Here is a 21,176-nt window from a genome sequence, read left to right on the forward strand (position 1 = left end):
GTTCTGCCCAGTTTGAGCCCTGATTAATGAAAGCCGTTAATTAGAACGCTGTATTCCCGGCGTTATGGACGTGGCTGGAAGCCAAGTCCGGAAGACTCGGATTCGTTATCGGAGAAACTGGGCTGCCCTGAGGGGTGGAGGCAGAGGCCACGCAGAGAGGACCACATCGCCCTGCTCACCACGCTGATCCTCCTTGTCATCCTGCCTGCAGGCTCAGACCTGGCGTTTTCTCTCAGCTGTGCATAGTCCTTGACCTCAGCAATTTTTCTTGCTTCTTTCCCATGGTGGTGAGGACAATAGGCTGGGTGTGAGGGCTTCTCTGCACAGAGAGAGGGCCTAGGAAGAGGTGGGTTTAGGGGAGGGCAAAGTAGGGAGTGTATATACAGAAGAGGGGGCTGTAGGAGTACAGGGGACATAGAGGGAGGGGGACCTGGAGGGAGAGGATTGGAGAAGGGGGGAAGGCAGCAGAGTCCACTCTCATAGCCACTGAGGATGCTGGCTGGCTCACCGTGGGGCTGTGGATCTCAAGCCTGGCTGTGAGTCAGATCACACAGAGCTGCCTGTTCCCTACTGTCTAGGCTGCACTCTGGTCCTAAAGAGTCAGGGTCTCTGGGGCAAAACCCAGCATGTGAACAAGTAATGCTGTCCTATGGATGTCCTCTCAGGAAGGGAGCCAGGTCCCAAGTAGCAAAAAGAAGGGACTCACATCCTGGACTGCAGAGCAACCTGGGAGTATCTGCTTGGCAGAACTCATGGGACGGACATGGGCAAGGAGGGGCACAGGGCACAGGGCTGAGCAATCATGTGTGTGCAGAGCCCAGCAAGCAGCCCATCTCCCAGACAGTCTGGAGGGAGGTTGAACTGGCATAGCACCCACTGGGGGCGAGTCTGGGTGTTGAAGCTCACCCAGGAGACTCAACCAGGTAAGCGAGGAAGGGAATGAAATCAATATTCCTATAGACTAAGGAAGGTGTCAGGTGACTCTTGTTGCTCACTTAGTTCTCACACAACTCCTGTTAGGACAGCATTTTCCCAGAGAGGGAAACTGACACTCAGAAGCAATAACTGACTTGTGTCAGGTCACATATGCAGCTAGGCCATGAATTGTGAAAAATGCCTGTGGGTCCAGGAAGATGCCACACAGAGCCTTATGCCAGGGTTCCAGTAAGAACCCCTAGTCCAGTGATAGATTCCTCGGTATGGGGTCTGTCCTGATCAGAGGTCTACTCAGGAACAGGAGTAGGGTGAGAGCCCATCCCAGGGGAGACCTGGGCCCTGCAGGAGATGAAATGGTGGTTCCAGGTCAGGGATGAGGAGCCCAGAAGAGGAACTGGGCTTAGTCAGACCACCTGAGCATGGAGCTTAGGAATCATGGCAGGGTCCATGGCCTCCCAGAAAGCATGGAGAACAGCCCTCTGGCACTGATCAGGAGTGACTTGTTATTATCACTGGTCTACATGGGGATGGCAATAGGGTACCGGGTGTTGGCTGGTGTTGGCTAGTCATGGTATTGAGGCTGCATGTGGATTCCTTGTCCTTGATCAGAATGAGGGGAGGTGAGGTGGGGGAGACCAAGGCCTTCACTGCAGGGGGCCCAGAAGGCCAAAGAGGACCCACAGAGCTGCATAGGGAGCATTTTGAGGTCATCATTCAGTAGACCTACAGAGTAAGCAGAGATCTTGCTGGGGGCACTGGAAACCTCTGTGGTGTATCTTTTCAGGCAGCCTCATCACTCCTGTGACTGCAAGCAGGATTCATGCATCTTCGGTTCCCCTGGAGTATCATTATTGTGAGAGAAGTGGTTTGGAGAAGAAAATCAATCTCAATTCAAAGGAAGGCTTGCTATTGGTGGAATTTTTGTCCCCAGGATGGGAAGCATTTGAAGTCTGGAAAACTGTCCCTGAGAGAAAAAAGATGATGGCGGAGTCAGTCAGACTGTGCAAATTCCTGTGTGGGGACTTGAGTCCCCGAGTGAGTGTATGGAATTTTCATGTGTGTCTGTAAGTGGGTGTGTGAGTGATTGACTGAGCGGGGACTCGGGAGCAAGTGGCCAGGGCTCTTCTGGTGGAGTCGCTGGTGCTGACAGCTGCTCTACTTGAACCCTAGCACCCAATGGGACACAGAAACAGAAAGCCATTTTCTAAAATCAACAAATAATTTCCTGGGGAGAAACTGCCAGGAGTGATGACCATTGCCAGACTACCCGGCCACTGCAGTGCCAGGCTGGACACTAGAAGCAAGGGCTGCAGAGGGAGTGCAGCAAGAGAGCCAGAGCCAGAGGCAGAGTCCCACTGGAAAATAAGAAAGAGGCACCCCGCCACCATCTTGAAAACTGGGTAGGGACATGCTCCAGCTTGCTCATCATGAAGCAACAGACCAGCTCTCTGTGACTGGTGGGTTAACTACTCAGGGGTTGATTGTAACCCAGTGAGAATATCCCCAAAGCACAAAATTCAGTGGGACAGGATAAGTGTGGAGTCCTAGGCACCCTGCTGCCACCTTGATCCAGCTGTGGGACAAAAGGTGGGACCAGAAAAGGATAAGGTAAACCCCTCAAGAGATCAGCAGTGAGCCCTGAGCTGAGTTAACCACCTCCTTCCCAGCAATCCTCTGATCATCAGACTTACACAGCTGGGGCACAACTGAGAGGGACAAGTCCAGGTGGAGAGCCTGGATGGCAGCCATGCTAGAAGAACTCTACATTGGAATAAGTCTGACTGGGGCGCCTGATGCCGGCACCTGGGAAGGAGACAATCCTGCACCTCCTGACCAGTGGGGATCCTTCTGACCTTACAGGAGTGAGAGGGGGAGGACTATTGGCCTACTTACTCCCACCACCCCCTCCTCCCCACTTGGGTCATATGCTGGGGAGATTGTGAAGGAGTCCACAGCCCCACAAGGTATGGCAGGTGGGAATAATTACAGAATCTGCCTTAAGAGGGCAGTTAGTGCCCAGAAATTCTTCTTTAAATCTATTTTTCTTTTTTGTTTTATTGTGTGTGTGAATGTGTGTGGGAGGGCATTCCCCCCCTTTCTCTCTCTCTCTTTTTTTAAAATTTTGTTTTGTTCTTCTTTTGTTTTGGTTTAGTGTGTGTGAATGTGTACGTGAGGGTTTGATTTGCATTCCTCCTCCCATTTTCTCCTTCTTCTTCTTCTTCTTCTTTTGATGTGTGTGTGTGTGTGTGTGTGTGTGTGTGTGTGTGTGTGTGTTCAGTTTTCCTGTATTTTGTTTTTCTGTTGATTTTGGTTTTTTTGTTTGTTGTTTTCTTTTTGCTTGCTTGTTCTTGTTTTTGCTTTTATTTTTCTATAGTTTATTATTATTATTTTTTATTTCTATCCATGCTATTTCATTCTACTTTTCTCTGTTCTCCTCATTACTGTTACTTTATCTTGTACTCAAGGAGTACGCACATGTACCCATTGCATTGTCATATAGAGTGGTGGTGAGAAGTAGATCTCAGGAGGCCAATATACCAGTCAGTGACTATTGTAACTTGCAAGTAATTTCTGAATACTAGCTCCCCAACCTCCACCTTATTCAACTCTCAAAACTACAAGAAACAGCAAAGATTCCCACCTCCAGCCCTTTTCCAAAACAGAACAAATTTGGAGGCTCTGATTAGGACAAAATAGAGGACTGAGCAAACAACAGAAGAGAAAGCCCTGCCCACTGCCACTGATTAATGGAAATGAAGAGAAAAGAAAGAAATCTTTCACAAATGAGGAGAAATCAACAAAAGAATACAGGTAATTCCCAGTGTACACACAGGCAACACCCAAAACATCAGACCCCAGAGCCCAAACAATGGAAATCACCAATGATTGACCCCAGAATGCAATAGGGACTAGGGAATTGATGGAAAGAGTGAATAACACTCAAAAAAGACAAAATGCAACACTGAAAGAACTTGTAACAGAGATTTTGGTCATAAAAATTTCATCCAGGGAATAAATAAGAAGACAAGAATGGAAAGCAGAATTAATCAAGCAGAAGAAAAAAATCTCAAAACATGAAGACCAAAACATGGAATTAATTCGATCTGTAAAAAACATAGAAAGAAAACTCAGAAAGAAAGAACAAAGCCTCCAAGAGATGTGTGATTTTATCAAGAGGCTGAACCTACACCTGACTGGTATCCCAGAAGTAGAAAGGAAAATGGAGAACACTTTGGAACAAGTATGCCTAGAGGTTATTCAATAAAACTTCCCCATCTCATCAGAGATGCAACCATCTAAACAAGAGATTCTGAGAACCATGCAATGCATCAAATGAGAAGACCAACCCCTAGGTACATAGTAATTTACCTACACAAAGTTGGTATAAAAGAAAAATCCTAAAGACAGCTAGAAAGAAAGGTCAGACTCCCTACCAGGGAAGACCAATCAGAATAGCAGCAGACTTGTCAGCAGAAACACTAAGACTGGAGTCCAATTTTCAAAGTCCTCAAAGATAAACAATTTCAACCGAGAATTTCCTACCCAGTCAAGCTCAGTTTCATCAATTATAGAGAATTAAAATCTTTCCCAGATATCTAATCCCTACCAGATTATGCTGCTTCCAGACCAACTCTACAGGAGATGCTCAAGAAGGTATTAAGCACAGATGAAAAAAAAAAAGAAAGAAAGAAAGAAAGAAAGAAAGAAACAATCATGCACTTCCCATGAATGCAGGAAAACATAGATTAAACACAGCACAACTCACAACTATAAAATTGAAAACACACATAAATCAACCCAAAAGTTAAGAGGAAACAAAACAGGCTTAAGACAGGGATAAACTCTCACATCTGTCAGCCTGAATGTCAATGGATTAAATGCAACATGAAAAGGCATAGAATGGCAAATGGGATTTTTTAAAAAACTGCCCAACAATATGCTACCGCTAAGAAACACATCTCACTACAAAGGACTCCTATGGACTCAAAGTTAAAGGATGGAAAACAAACTTTCAGGTAAAAGAAAAAAGAAAAAAGAAGGCAGGAGTTGTGATTTTAATATTAGACAAAACAACCTTCAAGCTATCAAAAATTTAAAAAGCTACAGAAGGACATTACATAATGATGAAGTGTTCAATTCATAAACAAGAAATTTCCATCCTAAATATTTATGCACCCAACACAGAAGCACTTAATAAGTACCTACAGAACACTCCACTCAACAACCACGGAATATACATTCTATGCACCAACACATGGTATATACCCCAAGATCAACCATATCTTCGGCCATAAATCAAGCATTAGCAAATTCCATAAGATCAAAATACTACCATGTACCTTCTCAGACCACAGTGGAATAAAAATAAATATTTCTACCAATAAAATTCCCCCTCCCCAAATCCACAAAGACATGGACACTAAACAGTATGATGCTGAACAACTGCTGGGTGAACACAGAAATCAAAACAGAATTTAAAAGATTCTTGGAAACAAATGAAAGCAAAGATACATCTTGCAAAAATCTCTGGGATGCCATAAAATTAGTACTATGAGGGGAATTTATATCTCTACAAACGTACATCAACAAAATAGAAAGACCTCAAGTCAACAGCCTAATAAATCATCTAAGGGAGTTGGAAAAGCAAGAATACCAAAATCCAAAATTCAGCAGAACAATCCAGATCATCAAAGTAAAAGCCCAGTACTGAACATAGAAGACAAAAATATCATAGAAAAAAAAAAATCAATGAAACAAAAAGCTGGTTCTTTGAAAGGATAAAAACGATTGATGGACCCCTAGTCAGACTGACCAAGAAAAAGAGAGAAAAATTCCAGACAAATACAATCAGAAATGCAAAAGATCAAGTCACAACCAACCTCAAAGAAATACAAAAGATTATTGGAGATTACTATGCACACCTGTATGGAAACAGATATGAAAACCTAAATGAGATGGAGGACTGGCATTACACAACCTCCCAAGGTTGAAACAAGAAGAAATAGAGACCCTAAATAGACCAATAACAACCCAGAAACTGACTTTGTCATAAGAAATCTACTTACAAAAAAACAACAACAGCAAAAAAGAAAACTCTGGGCTAGACGACTTTCCAGTGGGATTCTATAAAACATATGAGGAGATGCTGATACCAATCCTATTGAAAGTATTCCAGGCAATCAACAAAGATGGAACTCTTCCCAAATCTATTTATTACACTAATACCCAAACTGGACAAAGACCCAACAAAAAGAACTACAAGCCAATATCCCTGATGAACATAGATACAAAAATTCTCAACAAGATTCTAGCAAATTGGATCCAACAACACATCTCAAAAATTACCCATGATGGCCACTCATACATTTCCTGTTCAACATAGTGTTGGAAGTACTAGCTAGAGCAACCAGACAAGAGAAGGATATCAGGGGTATCCAAACAGCAAAAGAGGAAGTCAAGAGATGCCTCTTTGTAGACTATATGATCCTATACTTGGAAAATCCAAGGGAATCTGTCAAAAACTTCCTTACACTGAAAAAGGACTTGGGCAAAGTCTCAGGTTATAAAATCAATGTGCAAAAGACAGTTGCATTGTATACACCAACAAAAACAGGCAGAGAACCAAATAAAAAGTACAACCTCATTCACAATAGCCACACACAAAAAGAAATGCTTTGGCATCTTCCTAACCAGAGCCGTGAAAGACCTTTACAATGAAAACTGCAAAACATGGCTCAAAGAAATCAAAGAAGACACAAACAAATGGAAGAATATTCCATGCTCATGAATTGGAAGAATCGACATTGTTAAGGTGTCCATCCTACCCAAGGCAATTTACAGTTTTAACACATTACCAGGTGCATTCTTCTCAGACCTGGATAGGCAATACAGAAATTCAGATGGAAACATATTGACCACTAATAGGCAAAACAATCCTCAGCAAAGTAAATAAAGCAGGAGGTATCACACTTTTAGATTTAAAGCTTTATTATAAGGCTCCAATAATCAAAACAGCCCGGTATTCGTATAAGAACAGGCATATAGACCATTGGGACAGAATAGAAATCCCAGAAGCAAAACCTCAATTTCTCAACCAACTTATCTTCGACAAAGCCTCCTCTAACAACTACTGGGGAGAGGGGAACCTATTCAGTAAATGATGCTGGGAAAACTGGCTGACCACATGCAGAATAATGAAACAGGACCCTTACCTATCACCATACACAAAATCAATTACAAATGAATCAAAGAACTAGAGATAAAACCTCAAACCATAAGAATCTTAGAAAACACAGGAGACACTCTTATGGAAATCGGAATAGGCAACCAATTCCTGATTAAAACCCCAGATGACCATACCATAAGAAATAAGATAGACAAGTTGGACCTCATCAAACTGAAAAGCTTCTGCAAAGCAACAGAAAGCACTGAAAGAGTGGGGAGACTGCCCATAGAATGGGAAAAGATATTTGCTAACTGTATATCTGACAAAGGCCAAACAGCCAGGATCTACAAGGAACTCAAACGTGCCGAAAGGAAAAAAAACAAACTGCCCCATTAAAAAGTGGGCAAAATACATGAATAGACACTTCTCAAAAGATTATATACAAACAGCCACCAGACAAATGAAAAAATGCTGCCTCATAAATCATCAGAGAAATACAAAACAAAGCCACATTGAGATACCACCTAACCCCAGTAAGACTGTCCATCATTAATAAAACAAATAACAACAGATGCTGGTGAAGATGTGGAGAAAAGGAAATGCTTCTACACTATTGGTGGAAATGCAAATTAGTTGAACCTCTATGAAAAACAGTGTGGTAATTCCTAAAAGAACTAGAAATTGACCTTCCATACAATCCAGCAATCCCTCTTCTGGGAATATACCTGGAGGAACTTAAATCACTCTACAAAAAAGATACCTGCACATGCATATTTGTTGCAGCACTGTTCACAATAGCAGAAACATGGAATCAACTGTGCTGCCCATTGAAAACGGACTGTATAAAAAAATGTGGTACGTATACATGGTGGAATATTATGCTGTCATAAAGAACAAAATTATGGACTTTGCAGCAGTTTGGATGGATTTAGAGTCCATAGTACTCAGTGATCTGCCACAGAAACAAATAACTGAATACTACATGTTCTCACACATAAGTGAACCCTGAACATTTACCTTGTTACAATAAGAAAGGAATTGGCAGTAGCTGGAAACTGCCATGGGGGAGGGGCATATAACATTAAAGTGGAGCATCTAGATGGCTCCAGCTGGGGGTCCCTGGGGTGCTGTGGTGTAGAGGCATGCTTCTGGTGGCACAGAGCTGGTCAAAGGCTGCCACGGTCACCCCGAGGTGTGGCTGTCTTCCAGAAGGAGCCTTGCTGAGCACAACTCCAGATCCCCAATTGAACACCCGACTTCACTACCCAACTTGATGTCCTAAAAGACCTCTCACAACTAGTGGGTCCAGATCAAAGTTCCTGACATCTCCTCTCCCCACCAGGCTTACCATCCCAGGAAGGAACTCCCTACTCTACCAGTTGCTCCAGAAGCAGAGGACAGCCCTATCCCCTCACCCAAGTAGCCTACAGCCTACTGGTGACCTGCGATAGACAGACTGGACCTTCGCAAAGAGCAGCAAGTCCTGTAAGGGGGAGAACCCTTGGGTCTGCAGCCCATGACGTGAGGTCTGCCACAGCTGGGTGTTGGAAGCTGGCCTCACATCCCTCCATGTCCTTTTGTGGATCCAACATCTGGACAGATTCTTACTTTATGGGGAAAGGGAAGCACAGAGAGTCTGTTGTGTGCTTCTTTCTAGCATGTTCCTCACCCATGATGGGTACTTGTTCTCCAGGGTGGACCCTCAGGACACCCCAAGGGGCCTTTGCAAAAGCCTCCCTTGTAACCTTCAGGAGGGGGTGAGAACAGTACCTGAGGAGAGGAGGATGGGGCAGACCAGGAATGAGGCCATCCTAGAGTACTTGCTGTTAGTGAGAGGTCAGCCCAGCTCCACCTGTGGCTGCGTGGGACACCTGGGCAGCTGGAAACCTTGCCAGGCGGGACGTGGTGTCTCCTTGGTGAGTCTGGCCTGGGTTTCTCATGTGTGGGTGGGCGGGGGCCTGTCGGAGGCACAGGGCGCTCATGGGAGGACCCTCATGGATGTGACCTCCAACTCAGGCCTCCACAAGGGAGGTTTAGCCTCTTTCTCCCTGCGTTCCATGCAGGAGTGCCACTGAGTCACCCTGGTGGTGGGCCCTTTCTTCTACACTTTTCTTTAGCCACAAACATGTAGGGGACAGTTTCTTCATGTGTTTGCCTCTGCAGGCTGATTAGAACGCCTGCCTTTCCTGGTATTCACAGGTGTGCATTGTGTCATGACAGGGACAGGGATGCATTCTGAGAAATGCAACATGAGGTGATTTCGTCATTGTGTGAACATCGTAGCTTGAGCCGCCACACACCTAGATGGTGTCACCTACCACACACCTTCTGTGTGGTACAGTTTGTTGCTCCTGGGAAGCAGACCTGGACAGCAGTCGGCTGTGCTAAATGCCATGGGCAATGAGAACACAATGGTGAATGTGTTCCCTTCAGGGGTATGGGGTGACTGATGTCCCAGAGCGTGGCCCAGACAGGGGTCTCCAGGCACCAGACTCCAGTGCTATCAGGCTCAGTGCAAACCAGATGCCCTCACACCACCTGGCAGATGAAGCCTTCTTGAGAAAACTGAGGACCATGTCTACACACAGAAAAGGAACAGTAAAAGTAACATATTATAATCTTATGGGACCACTGTCGTATATGCTGTTTGCCACTGACTGAAACGTCATGTGGTACATGACTACATTCACAAACATTTTCTCAAGGTCGGAATGTGAAAAATCCTCCCCACCCTCCCTTCTTCCTTCTGTCCTCCTTGCCTTCTTCTTCTGTCTGACCTCACTTTATTTATTTTTTAGAGAAAAAAATGGACTCCAAAGATCACCTTCAGTCCTTTCAGGTGAGAAATCCTTCCCATTTGTATCTGTCCTCAGCTCAGAGAAGCCCGAAGTCACCTCAGAAAGGCTGAGAAGCTCCCCTAGTCTTCCAGGGACTCTGGGGTGGAGGAATCTTCAAACTTGGGTGGGTCCCCAGGTTGACCCTGCTGACTGTCAAAACCCCTGGAGGGGCTTCGTGCTTGCTGGCCTGTCCCACCGCATAGGGATGCTCAGACCCCACCCCTCCAGGCTGAGGAAAGCTCCCTCACTGGAAGCTTTTCCATGGTGCTTCCCATACCTTGCTTCTCTCCGGGTCAGCATCTGGACAGGTCTGGAGCCATGTCATCGAGTGCCGACCCTCAGGGTCAACCCAGGAGACTATCTCTGAATGATGGTCCTTGATGTTCTAATGCCAAGTGGTCACCCTCCTTCTAGATAACTGAGTGAGCTTTCTGAAACTGTATGGAGAAAACCTGAGCACTTTGTAGCTATTCAGGGTTGCTTTAAGGAGAGAATGGAAAGGATGAACCCAAGGGCACTCGATAAATGCTGGTTCCTGGAAGGGATGCATTCAGCAGTCAACACAAGCACTCTCAAGAAGTGAGAAAAAAAGTGAGCCCCTCACCCCATCGAGTGTGCATGCTTGTGAGAGGTTCAGGAGTTTTCTCAGGAAATGGACCAGACCGTAGGTGGGAGGTGGCTGAAGCATCACACAGCTCCCTGCGGGGAAGGGGGGGGTGACCGCAGAGAGCCCAAAGCTGGGACTCGGACGTCTACGGAGCCTGGTGTTCCCAGCCTGTCACAGACGCAGACGCGGCTGGCTTCCCAGCCGCCCCCACTGCCATGTTCCTTCCTGAGACACTCCCATATGCCTGTGTTTTTCCCACACAAGAGTTACCCATGGCACACCCGGACCAGCCCTCTGCCAGGGTGACTGTGAATCACTCTCAGAGCTCCCCGGAGGCTGTCACTGATGGAACCTGTTACCCTGTTTGTCAATGACATCTTTCCGCAACGTGTCGACGCAGAGAGGGGTTGGGGGAAGCAGTCTCCTCCGAGCCTGGTGCTGGCTGCCTGCTGCTCTGCCTGTGCCTGTTTCTAGGCTTTCCAGAAAGCACGATGGAAAGGCAGCCTCGCCACCCTCGGCTTGCAGGTATCGCAAGTCACAGCTTATTCGATTTTCTCAGGACTGATAATTTTGATGTAAAGGAAGGGACGCTCAGAGCAGCAGACCAGAAACTGCAAGTGGAAAAACCCCACAGAGACACTGGCACCTTCCTGTCTGGCTTGAATTCATTCTGCATCAAATACAAAATGTCCACTTGGGATTTGCCTTAGGAGGAAAGGCAGAGGCGAGTGAGTCCTTTCCCATCATTGAAGAATTCCCAGGAGGCCGAGGGCTTGGAGCGTTTGGGGTCCACCCCCTTCAATCAGTTCCAGCCCTGAGGCTTGGAGGGGGAAGAGACTAGCACGGTCACAGAGTCTGCTGAAGCCACAGCCCGGCCTGTCTTTGGTTGGCTTGAGCAGAGCAGCATGTGCCTGGCAGCCAGTCGCCCACCGTGCAGGAAAAGTAGATCTGATAAATGACCCACGCCTCAGTGAGAAATAGGTTAATACATCATCTTACCCAGGTGTTGGCATTCTCCTCGAGTACAGGAAGATGGAAGAAGGGCCTCTAAGAGTGGGCCTCTCGCTTGATCGTCAGGAGGATCAAGGGTGACTGTGAGCCTCCCCTTTCTGGAAGCCCTTCTCAGCTGCAGGATCAAGGTGGGAGGTGGGGACACTGTCTGTGTACCTCCCAGGAAGGTCTCAGGTGGGCATGCTATCTGCACACTGCCAGGGAGGTCTCAGGTGGGGCCCTAGGGAGGCCACGGGTGTCCTGTGTGGGGTTCAGCAGGGTCACTGTGCTTTGCTGGAGTTGATACAGTGAAGCGTGAGCCCCTACTCAGACGAGGCATGCAGGGATCTCGGGACACCCGAGTTCTGCCTGTGAGGTCCTCAGGACAGCCCTCTAGGGGCATGGGATGATTGGTGTCCCACAGTGTGGCCCAGACAGGGGTCTCCAGGCACCAGACTTCACTTTTGCTAGACTCAGTGCAAACCAGATGCCCCCACACCACCTGGCAGATGAAGCCTTCATTGAGAAAACAGGACCATTCACGTGGAGACTGAAAGGGCCCTGAAGCCCAAGGCACCCGGTCCTCCTGTCACCATCACTGGGAACCCTTAGAGAGTCTGAGCATCCCTGAGCTCACTCTGGGCTCTGGCTACTGGTTTGGCCCAGTGGCCTAGCTGCTCTGATTTCTCTATTGATAATGGGGTCTGTCTGTTCTTCCCCGGGTCTCTCTTCTGTGCTCCATTCTTGCCACGACCATGAACATTCCTTGTTCCCCTGCTTGCTGGTTGAGCTTCACTTCACCAAACTCCCCTACCCTCTACAAGTTATGAACTGGCCTCTGGAGACAGGCATGCTTAAATTCAATTTGCAATGCTTGTTGCCTCCCGTTGGTAACCTGGAAACCTTCCTTCTTGCACTTGGCTTCTTGCTGAAGCCCAGTTTTGGGTCATCTGGGTTATTCATTTAGTCGCTACATTAATCTTCCCATTCTAGACCTCCACAATCATGTTTAATCAGTGTCTACTTTATTCCAGGCACTGTACTAGGGGCTGGAAGTAAAGACATGGTGAATGCCCTCAAAGAGCTGCATCTAGTGAAGAATAAGTGTGTGGTACAAACACGGGCAGAATGCACTCACTGCTATCTAGAGATCCTGGGAAAAGCAACCCAGACTTACCTGGTAGCATCCCAGGGAGGAGCATCCCAAGAACTGACACATGCCTGTCAAAGGTCTGGGAGGGCACAGGATGCCAGGGAAGAGGGGTTGAGCAGCAGGAATGCTCAGAGCGGGGAGACAGTGCAGGACCCAGGAAAGACTGGGCCAGGTCCCTACATAAGCCAGGTCCCAGAGGGTATGGCAAGACACAGTTAGAGGGGTCGAGTGAGGTCTGATCAGAGGCAGGGGAAGACTTCAGAGCCATTGTAGGGTCTTGAAACTCACTTCTAATCCATCCCTATAAGCTGTCAGTGCCATCTTCCAAACCAAGTTGAGCACTGACATCTCTTTGCTGTTTATGAATCACTGCCTATAAGAGCCAGCATCAGCTCCATGATGTGTGGCGACAGTGCCTGGTTGGACTTCCTGCTCTGACTGCCCTTCTGGGTCTCAGAAGAACCCTGGAAAAGCAAGGCAGTCCTGTCATTCCACAGCTTGGCACCCTCTGAGGCCTCCCATCTCATCTGCAGTCAAACCAGAAAGCAAAGACCTGAGGCCCAACCCTGCCCCATCAACCCCCCCCCCCACATCCCATCCATGGCTCTCAGCATCTCCTCTCCTGCAATAGCTCTGCTTCTCCTGGACACACTGGGCCGCACGTCCCTCAGGAACATTGCCTTGGCTCATTCTTCCATGGGAAGCCCCAATAATTGTGATAACTCTTCTGCTTCTTTCCAGTCTTGGATCAAATGCCACCCCCCACAGTCCTCCCATGGGATTCTCCATCACCCTTCCTGGTTTTATTTTTCCAGCGGCACGTAGAGCCTTCTGTGGCAGGCACGCTACAAAGATCCTCATGGTTCCTGCTTCCTGTGTCCCATCCTGGTATAAGCCTCTCCTTTGTGCGACAGGGCCTATGACTCACTTCCACCCGACAGAATATGCTGGCTTTGATGTGATGACATGCCTGTGGGACATCATGAGAGGTTGTGCTTTCCCCGGGAAACTTGCTCCAGGAGCTCGCTCTCCTTGGCTTGCTTTTAGTTACCAAGCTATCCAAAAAGGAAAGGAATTCTGCCAGCAGCCTGAGTGGACTTGAAAGAGGATTCTTCCCCAGTCAAACCTGCAGATGAGAACACCGTCCAGCTGATATCTGGACTGCACTTCATGAATTGGCAGAAAATCCAGCTCAGCTGTGCCCAGACTCCTGACCGAAGAACAATGAGATCATAAGATGGGTTGTTTCCAGCTGTTAAGTTTGTGGTAATTTGTCATGCAACAATAGAAACATTCTATGCATTTCACTTATTTATGTTTCATGTCTGCTCCCTCACTATGTGGGCTTGATGTCTGTGTCTGCTTTGCTATATCCACAGTGTCTAAGTGGGTGCCTGTCCACAGTAGGCATTCCACAAATGTTTGCTGAATAAAATTCTATTTCATTGCTTTTTTGGACAAGCAAGGGGAAAAGAGAAAAAACATTTAGATTCACAAAATACAAAACGTTTCTGCTAGCAGATAAAGCAATGCAATGGCGTCTCATGCCTCTTTACTTTTTCTATAATCTTATTTTAATAGTATTTTCTTTCCTTAAGTAGAATAATAGAATGTGATAGAAAGGGACTTTCTGAGTACCTAAGTTGATACCCTTTTTTACAGATGAGGAAAATGGGCCTCAGAGAGGGTGAAAGACACGTCCAAAGCATACAGTGTGTTAGTGAGTTAGTAAATATTGTGCAGAGACAATAAAACAGAGACAAAATAAAAGAGAAACAAAGCCAGTTCTCCTAATTTCCAGTTCAGAACTCTTAACCTGACACTATACGAAAGGTTAAATATTGGGCAGCCACAAGCACCAACTCTTTCGTCTGTCTTTAAAACAGGTACAGTGATGAAATAAGTAAATGATATATTATTTATGAACTTAAATTCACTATTAATGCAATTTAATTCTAGTAGTAAGTAAAACTACTTTTTTCCTTAGAAAACATCAGCACTGGCAAAAACTACACAATAATAATTATAAAGAAAATGAAAGCCGGGCTTGGTGGCTCAGCCTGTAATCCCGCGCTTTGGGAGGTTGAGGTGAGTGGATTGCCTGAGACCACAGGTTCGAGACCCACTTGGGCAACTTGGTGAGACCTCATCTCTACAATAAATAAAAAATTAGCCAGGCGTGATAGCACGCGCCTGTAGTTCTAGCTACTTGGAAGGCTGAGGCGGAAGGATCACCGGAGCCCAGCAGGTCAAGGCTGTGGTGGCTAGGAGCGGCCACTGCACTCCAGTCTGGGCGACAGAGTGAGACTCCAAAAAACAAAAAAACAAAAAACAAAAACCGAAAATGAAACATCACATGGCATAGGTCTCATAATAACTGACTACATGTGATGCATCTTGAAGAAACTGATTTTATATTGGGGACAATAAAGATTTATTTTGTACTGAGTTGCAAGCGTGTATTTTAGTTTATGGAAAATAAAGTTAGCCATATTTTCTCATTCTTTTCTAATCTAGTATCTATATCCATTGTGATGAAATTTGATAGGCTTTATTTTGCAACAAATAAACCTGTAGATATATTACAAATACAATTTCAAACCACACATTAAACATTGTACAGGCTGAGATGATTTAATATTTAATAACATGTATCTAATTAGTGCAATGTCATGGATTAGATCCAAACTCAAGTGGTGCAGCCTTCTAGACAATGCATTTATCATGAACCACTTGCTAGGTATTTTCGTAGACATTGGATAAATATTGTCATTTAAAATAGGCTTCTATATTGTCAGATGGGTAAATAGTGATGACACAGCCTTGGTATTTCTTTTTGTCCATGTTCATTATCTTAGAGAAAAGATACCTTATGCTCGTCTTTTTGCCTGGTAATTTTGGAAAATGATAGCATTAACACACAGCTTTTTCTCCTACTCCAGGAATGAGTAGCCTTTGTTACTGGTTGAGACATGAGTACAATGTCATGCTGGGAGTCCATCACTGACACAGACCCTCACAGCCCACTCTCTTCCTGAATGATCAGAGGAAGTGATGTAAGTGCTCTGTTGAGTGCTCTTGTGTGTCTGGCTCTGTGGCGGGGGAACCCCACTGGTGTTCCTTTATAATCTGGGACAAAGGCTGACTGGGAGAGGAATCAGGACCAGGAGACCCCTGGAGCACTGTCCCCAGCACACGGCTGCCTGCCCACCTGTCCCTGGATGATGCCTGTCCTGCGGCGTTCCTCCTCTCTGTGCCTTTTACTGTCTCCTGCCAATGCTGGACTTCACCTGGGCCCAACCTGTGTGTTTTCTGTTTGTGCGTGCTCCCTGTGAATGACATTGTCTCCTGCACCCAGGCATGCAGTCCCAATGCTGGTGTCCCGACCCTGGGGAAGGGACTCCTGTGTGTCCGGCCTTCCACCTTGATCACCAGCTGACCCAGTCCAGGCCAGCCCAGGGCCACATGCATCCCAAAAGCGCAGGTCTATTTCACCTACCCGATGCCATTAACTACAAATGCCAGCAGAGGAAGCCTTGGTTTTGGGTTCATTCAACAAATCAGTAAACCTCCTCCCCTTCAGGCAACAGGCCCTGTATTGGGTTTCATCTATGTCTGCCAGTCACACCTTCACCTGCATGACATGACATGGACAGACAGGGCTAACTAGAACCTCCTATTGGATGGACAAATGGAGACCAGGAGCAGGGGAGTTCGATTTTCCAGGGTCTCTAGGTGAGAGAGGTGAGTCAGAGCTGCTGGTGGTGCAGCCTGTCTGTGACATGAAGCCAAGAAAGGCTTGAAGGTCCCTGCAAGTGACCTGGGGACACTTAGAACCCAGTTTCTGCAGTGCTGTGAGCCACTGCGGTATCTTTTCTGGCTGCAGAAATTCCACTTTTCTTGACTACTTTGATCTGGGTGTGCATGACTTGCGGGCATTCATAAGTAGCCCCACGTGGTGAGCTTCATCATCCCCATTTTATGGAAGGAGAAACTGAGGCTCACTCACGTGCCCAAAGTCATACAACTACTACTCGACACAATGAGATTCGTTCCTTCTCTTCTGACTCTAGCTTGGTGGCTGTTGGACCAGGAATGTCCCCATCCTTCTCCTGTTTAGTCCTCAAACAGGAAGAAGCAGAACGAGTCACCCGAACATCAGAACGAAATGGAATCGGTCAAGAGGAGCATAGGAGCAGCATTCTGTTCTTAAGCACTTCAGAATGTTCTCTAACAATTGCTGACATGAAAGAAGGAAGAGGAGAGCTCGTAGCCTTATTAGTCGGGACGTTTGCTGTGCATTTTTTATGAGAGAAACTTTGAAGAGATGACCCTAAGGAGACAGGGACTTTTAACCCTTCCTTCTCTCCTTCAGAGAAACACGTCTACTGTAATCTTGCAACTTCAGCCTTGGCCTCTCAAAAGGGAGGGGCGGGATGGGGGAGGGGAGGAGACAGGAAGGAAAGGGAAGTGGGGGGTGGCACTGAAGGAAGACTAGCAGGAGGGGAACTGGGAGCAGTGTCAGCTCCTTGAAGAAAGGCAGACACAGTCTTCTTAGGCCCTTGCCTTTGACCTTGACTTCACTTTGGGAAATAAGGGGCAGCGCTGGCATGAAGTGACTGGTGGGCCACATCCCCGGTGGGTGTGTGAGGGGCTCTGGGGTTCGGAGATGACTTTGGCAGACTGTGAGGGTCCAGGCCCGGGACTGAGGCCCAGTGGCTTCAGCTTCTGCTCCCTCCGCCTTAGGTTGCCCTCTGATCCTGTCCACGTACCTGAGTTTATCAGTCGCTCATTCATAATTTCGACAGCTTTTTATTTTTTCATTTATTTTAATTTCATTTTTTGGATTTTTGAGCCAGAGTCTCACTCTGTTGCCCAGGCTGGAGTACCATAGCACGCTCATGGTCACCCCAGCGTCGACTTGCTAGGCTCCGGTGATTCTTCTGCCTCAGCCTTCCAAGTAGCTGGAAGTACAGACGCGCGCTACCACGCATGGGTAATTTTTGATATATTGTAGAGACAAGGTCTCACCAAGTTTCCCAGGCAGGTCTCGAACCCATGGGCTCAGGTAGTTCTCTCTCCTCGGCCTCCCAAAGTTCTGTGATTCCAGGTTTGAGTTACCACGTCCAGCCAGCTTTTCATTTTAAGGTTGGCTTGAGATGCACAGGACATCAGAAAAATGCATCAGCGTTCTTGTGCCCCTCCACCTGCCTCTCGTCCCTTCACGGTCCCCATGGAGTGTAGGGACACAGTGTTGGTGCAGGGTGATGACCCAGCACAGCACTCAGCAGCACTGGCCTCCAGCCCTTTTGATGTAGGCGCATTTTCCTTTGTCTTCCTGGAACTAGCACTTCTCAAAGGGTGGAGTTGTGCCCCCTCAGAGTCCAGGGTGGTTCCAGGTGGTGTGCAACGTTAGCGTTAAACAACATGAAACCTTACAGAGAAAGTGGTGTCACTTTAGCTTTCTGTTCGTATTTGTGCTTTTGGGCCACCTGATTTCATAGTGAGAATTCTCAATGGGGGGGCGGCTCTGTCTTGGTGCGTCTCCAACACCTGCGGTTTCCCACTACTCAAAGTGGACACACCAGCCTTGGCCTCAGAACCCTGGATAGCAAGAGTCTCCAGCTAGAATTGGCTATGCCTTGTTCTGGTTTTATATTTATATTTATGTTTTTATGGGGCGAGAGGCACTGTTTTTCTATTTATGATAATGATATAAAATTTCCTTTTCAAATACAATTTTTTAAGTTAAAAGGGAGTTGATTTAAAGAAGACATATTAAGTGATGGAGAGTCGCCAAGGCTCAGGCCATGCACCTTGCAGAAGATGCTGTTCTCAGAGTTGACTTTGAGGTTTCCTGCTCAGTCAACAAAGGGTCCATTTATCTCTGGACTGAGTCAGTATAGGTGCTGTGCCTAGAAGGGGTCAGGAAGGGAAGTGGGCTGGACTCTGTATGTACAGGTTCCCATTCAGAAAGAAGGCCTTGCCCACGGCTAGGAGGTCGGCTCTCAGCCCCCCTACCCAGCTTGGTCAGGGTACTCCCTTCCCCTGGGCAGCCCACACCCAGTGACCTGATGGTATAGGTTATAAAGACCTGATCCCTGTCCTTGCCTCAGCTCTGTCAACTCCGAAGGACATCTAGCACTGCTCCTAGGGTGAATGGGAGCTTGCACGGAGACTTCATCCCTGCTCAGGCCCCTGCCTGCCCTGTCTCCCACCTGTCCTATCTGGGGCTCCCCAGAGGTCCCCCACACTAACCTCCCTCTCAGAGCTTGCTTCCTGGGACCACAGCCCGAAGACACTCTGGCCAGTTGTGGTCAGATGACACGTAGGCTGGGTTGATTTTATGACACTGACCCTTGGCCCTGTAGGCAGCGGAAACCCCATTTCTGGAGGCAATCGAAACATCGAGCAGCAGTACGAGGCTACCGTTCTCACCAGGAATGAGAGGCACGTCCCAGTGCAAGTGAGGCTGCACCAGCTGGTTGAGAATTGGGGAAGGATAGGGAAGACAGGGTGGTGGATTTTGGGTCGGGGGTCTTGTTGGTTGACTCTGAAATGACGGCCGTAGCGGACAGAACTGGCAGTTAAGAGCTTAAGAGCTGAGTATAGTAGGCAGAGAGGAGGGCTCAGCCTGCGGGAAGACTGAGGAAGCCGAGGGGTGGTCCGCAGACTCACTCACAGGAGTAGCTTGATCTGATGAAGGCTGAGCTCCCAACCCAGGCAGACAGGCCATGGCCAGGGCAGGGGCGGGGAGAAACAGGACAGGACGCCGACATGTGAAGAAGGCTGGCACTTCTGCAAATCTGGAGCTGCCGATTCTTCTGAAGCCTCTGCACCTGACAAAAGGACAACCCTCTGCAGTGAGGCAGAGCTGCCGCTCTGGCTGGGAGATGCAGAGGTCTCGTCTTGCACAGCAGCACCTGCCCCCAGGGCCTGCCCGGGACCCTGCTGGTCACAACCTGTCTGACTGGGGATAGGCCCACTCTGATGAGGGAGCAAAGGAGCTGCGGGGTCAGCCAGCACCACTGGTGGGTTGGGGGAGTGGGCAGGGCGCTGGACTAGGACGGTGTTTGCTCAGAAGGCTACAAGAGGCAGAGGCAGTGTGAAGGCTGGGAGGGTGGTTAGACTGTGAATGCTTCCCTAGACCACAGGGCTCAGCGCCTTTGCAAGACTCCTGGTCAGTGGCGTGCAATGCCACCAGAATGCCTCCTCCAAGCACGGAACAAGTGGTGGCCTCCAAGTGTGGTGGGAATGCCAGCATTGACAGGGCAGATGGCAGAGGAAGCGTGAGTGACTCAGAGCAATGAGCATGCTGCAGATGACCTTTGGGTGAGACTGAAACCCACAGACAGCTGCCATCCACTGAAGGGCCCAGGAGCGCACAAGACACCAAGGCCAGGAGGAGCGCCTGTGTGGCGGCAGTGTGCATTGTGGCATTCTCTGTAGGTCAGGGATGGTTGTCACAGAACTGGGGCCACTGATGGCAATTCAGGTAATGGAACCCAGAATGACAGAGACTAAGTCTCAGGTGGACACACTTATCATGAACAGAGAGATGGGAGAGGCAATGAGGGACCCTCATACCCCAGATATTTGTGGAGAGGCTCAAAGGAACAGGGTACCTCCAGGGACCAAGCAGGTGGGTGGCTGACACAGATCCTGAATGTGTAACTGCTACCAGTAAGAGGAATCTGAGACACACGCTCAGGATTTGGACACTGCTGCAACCCCAAGACCCGTGGCAGGGGTAGACGCTGATGTACTCACCATCGTCTCCAGAGCCTCAGGAAAGGAAGTTCCTCCAGAGTCCTGGAGGAGCAGTCAGGATGTGTGCAATGGCATGGCCCCCGGAATGGACCTCCTGGGCTCCTTGGGAGAGAAGGAGGACCCACCCACAGATGCTGGTGCAAAGCCTCCAGCTTTCTGTGCCTGTGGGGGCTCCTGGAAGACCGCCTTACTGATGGGCACACCCCTCCCACAGGGTGGCCCACATCCAGGGGTTGGTTGATAACTTGGGCAGTTCTGAAGGGACCTCCGGCTTCAGAGAGCCCTAAAGAGTCACTGATGCCTCCACAGAGGCTCACATGGCGAGCTGCTCCTTTTGCTCAGCCTCCTCCCCTTTCTCCCACCCACAGGCATTCACCCCAAGGACTCACTAGTCAACCATCTTAGAGCCCACTTCCCGGGGGCAGCTAGGATGGGGGTCACAGGATGGTGAGCTCTGACAGCTGCAGGGGAGCATGAAGGTCCCAACAACGGTCCTCATCTCACAGTCACTCACAGAAGTCAGCATACTCCCAGGGCCGTGGCAAGGAGCTCTATTTCCTGGGCCTCTGAGTGGCCTACACTTTTGATGATCTTGGGAAACTTACAGATGTGTTGGAAGCATGGCTGGGGGATCACTGAAGGCCAGGAGTTCAAGACCAGCCTAGGCTAAAAACATAAAAAAAAACAAACTGGGTACTGTGATGTGTGCCTGTAGTC

The sequence above is a fragment of the Carlito syrichta genome, unplaced genomic scaffold (assembly GCF_000164805.1).
Source record: "Carlito syrichta isolate Samal-C Ts95f unplaced genomic scaffold, Tarsius_syrichta-2.0.1 Scaffold316028, whole genome shotgun sequence".
Lineage (NCBI taxonomy): Eukaryota > Metazoa > Chordata > Mammalia > Primates > Tarsiidae > Carlito > Carlito syrichta.